The 3,735-nt window shown below is 33.7% G+C and overlaps 1 long non-coding RNA gene across 1 annotated transcript; it reads left to right on the top strand.

Annotated features, from left to right (window-relative positions):
• Positions 1-798: 798 nt before the first annotated feature.
• Positions 799-2,425, top strand: LOC141701690 (uncharacterized). Its single transcript, XR_012566874.1, has 3 exons — positions 799-886; positions 1,558-1,769; positions 2,091-2,425. It is a non-coding gene; the product is annotated as an uncharacterized LOC141701690 (long non-coding RNA).
• The last annotated feature ends 1,310 nt before the right edge of the window (positions 2,426-3,735 follow it).

Raw genomic sequence — 3,735 nt, 5'->3', positions numbered from 1 at the left:
GTTAGATTATATACAGTGCTCGATTGATTAGTGTGGGATATAGCTACATTATTCTGCAGTTGTTTTAATTTTTAAATTCCTTGTGTTAATAAGAACCTTTGATATATTATGATTTGAATCAAATTATCACTTTTGGGAAGTGAAAGTACAAATTTGAAGTTCACAATACACTGCTTCTTGAAAGGTTACAGCTTAACCGTACTCAGAAAAGATCAAGTGAAGTGGTTGGATTGCCAAATGGGGATTTTCAGCCTTTTTTTGCTGTTTCAATGTCGGTGCTCAAGGTGCTTCTGCTCACTGCTCTTGGATCATTTCTTGCGGTGGACAGTATCAATATAGTCGGCCAATATACTCGGCCATGATGAACGAAAACATCTAAACACTGTATATGCAGTATGATATATGGTCTCTTGCATCAATTTTTAGTACTTTGAAAGTAATTTGGAGTAGTCAATAACTCTAAATTAATTAGAAATTAACATTCACGTTGTTAAAAAAAACGCAAACTTGAAGTTCGAGAAATATATGCAAATAAACCTCTTAGTACTTTGTTTCTTGAGTGTATATACTATTAAATTATTTCTTGTGGTTACATAGAATAATTTTATGTAAATCGGTTCTGGACTTCTGTTATAATCATCTTAAAGGGATTTGAGGAGAACTATGGTGATGCTATACATTACTCATACTGCTCATGCTATGAGGAAATTTTTTAGTTTAGCGTACTCTTGTTCTTTTTGTTGTTGAGTTATAGTTCAAACATATACTTGACCTCTTGCAGGAATGGAGCCATCCCAATTGTCACTCTGATAATTGGTGCATGCATACCCCTTGTACCAGTTTGTCCTTCAGCGTCAGTTTGCACTTCCACCTGGGATGAATATAGGTATACTCATCAATCCTCGCTTTAATTATTTAGGACAATATAATAAGTAATCTGGCTTCATTGACATCTGGGGAATAAAAAGAAAAAAACTTTAAGTGTGTTGAACTCGTCTCTGTTCGGTGTGAGAGGAACCATGATATAGTAGATCGGCAAAGGTGAAAGCGAGTGTTCTATGATTATGTTGTGTTGTTACGCTTGTGCTTTGGTGTCACTCTCTTTTTGGTGTACTTCCTTCATCTGGCTGGTTGGTTATGTTTTGCTGATCTACAGTATTACATTCCCTGGTCTTTCATAGAAGCGTAGTTCTTTCGGTTCTTTTACATGTGAAACATAAATTATTGCTACCACGTAAACAATCTGTTGTGAGTAGTTAAGATTCCTTCAGCTAAAACAAAATAATTAGCATGAAACTCAGTTTTTAAGAACCAAGGTTGGTAGGAATTACAAAATTTAGATAACACCAAGGTTCATCATCGGATACTCTACTTGTTTGCAAATAATGTAACAGAGGAAAATCAGAACACATATTTGATATGTTCATCAAGCTACAATATTATTATACTAAAGTGTGTGAGATGGTTCCTCCCTGCAGGATGTATGAGTTAGGCAACTATTTTGTTAAGTACGTTTGGAATTATTTACTTGCTGACTTTCATATTTTATTACACTAGATGTTCCCGGGGATACTGTTTTGAGAGCCTTGCGACAGAAGGTCCAAGAAGAGCTGAAGGAGATACATCGCATAGATTATAATGCATTGAGTCCCAAATTATGGATCAACATATATACTTTTTTTGTAGAGATGATGGTGGACGACTTATACGCACAGAGCGCTTAAGGACAACAGATATAGCAGAGAGTTAAAACTAAGGGTTACTGGCAGGTAACACAGTAACATTGATATAACTCCAAAATCCACTGCTAGTCGTTATTTTTCAGTCATGGGTTTATAAACGATTCTAGCGATAGTTATTTCATATCTTCATGACCAGACTACCTCGCTTCTTTTCTTAAAATCTTCCATTTTCTGTACACTTAATGTCCACCATTTCTATTTTATGGTTGTAATTGAAGAAGAGATAATTCAAGTATTTGGTTCAATAAGCCATTAATTTGGGAACCAACTCATCAATTTTTACGTAATGTTAAGAGTTTTCCATGTGACTCTTTATTTGTATGTAATTTAGAAGCTGACGATTGACAGGGAGAAGTTTGTCTTGCTTTTGCGGACGAGATGTTGGGCTGGCTATACAGAACTATCAAAGAGAGTAGGATTATTAAATTTGTGCATTAAACTTTCAGTGTTCTACTACAGGAATGAAATTGCTTCATCAAAAGATATTTCTTTTTAATTTATATGCCTTACCATGATTATTATCCATCTTGACAATCAATACTTTTTATTTGAAATCAGATGAGCAAGGTTTAGGTGTATAAAAATAAGGGATACTCTGATCAGCACAGGAAGTGAATTCCCCTTGTTTCCTATAACAGATTTTGTATATATAGATATGGACTATTTAAACAGCTCATAACAAAAGACCGAAAAGAAGAAGATGCGAAAGTTGGCTTGAGGTGATAAGATTCCACTTGTTGCTTTCTTTTAGGCTTCACCATGCATCCGATTTATCAAAGAAGGCATTCTTTTGGATGTTTCAAGAAGAATGTATACATTATGGGATGTAGTAGATGATTTGGAATTATAAATTGCAGAACATTATGTATTGCTTAGTTTGGTGATATTCATGGCAATTTGAAAGCTTTTTGCGAAAATTTATTTTTGGTATTTTTTGGTAATTTTTTGGGAACATAATAAATGTATATAACACAGCATCCAGATGCTTAAAAACCTATGTGCTTAAAAACCTATGTTAAACCTATAATAATAATACATCATATTGTGCCTTTAAGACATCAGTTTTTGATGTCTACTTTGACACTTTATTGGGTTATTTCACATGTGTTCACACACTGATGTGTAAAGGAGTATATAATATCGGTTCCAAAGGAGAATTGATGTCGTAAAACACTCTAGACATCGCTATGGTTTTGAAACCGATGTGTCATAGATAAATAGACATCTGTTTATGAGTAAAAACAGATGTATAAAATGCTCTTTACATTGGTGCAAAACTGATGTGAAAAACTATGACTTTTCTCTACACCCACCTAGACATCAGTTTTGAAATTTTTAGACATCGGTGCAGAACTTATATTTATTGACCCTTTTCTTTTAGAGTTAATGTCAAGTACTCATAGCATGCCTCAACCTGGACAGAAATTTGATCTAAATGTTCAAACATCTCTCAATCTTCAATAATTTTTAGGATTTTTATAATGCAAACAACATGAGATTATGTTATAGAATGACAATATTCACACCATCCTTTCACTCAAAGTTGGTCGAGTCAAAAAAGATATTTTAGATAGTTCTTGTCTATTTAAAGAATGAAAAATACTTGGAATTGAAGGTCAATAGTCTGTGAATATTATCGTTGAAGACTCTACTTAGATGACACCCATTATTAACTACTTAAAGGAGAGTATGCTATCCTGTAGAAGATGTGTTTGACTCTCAATTCTCACACTCATTAACCCTGAGAAGGTTTTATATTGAATGAGAAAAATTCACCAGAGGATTTATAGAAATCACATGGAAGAAAAGGCTATTTCTCAAAACTATTTAAGGCAAGGATAGTTTTGGATCACCCTAATTAAGGATTGCATAGTTTGGTCATAAAGTACAACACGACAAAGATCAGAAAATTTGATGAAAGAGACTTAGTTACGAACTACGGAAACCTTTAACATGCAATATACATGTAAACTCATGCCTTACTAGGAAGGTA

This window comes from Apium graveolens, unplaced genomic scaffold (assembly GCF_009905375.1).
Source record: "Apium graveolens cultivar Ventura unplaced genomic scaffold, ASM990537v1 ctg4299, whole genome shotgun sequence".
NCBI classification, from domain to species: domain Eukaryota; kingdom Viridiplantae; phylum Streptophyta; class Magnoliopsida; order Apiales; family Apiaceae; genus Apium; species Apium graveolens.
The sequence above is the reverse complement of the archived record's forward strand: the minus strand, read 5'-3'. Positions and strand labels throughout refer to the sequence as shown.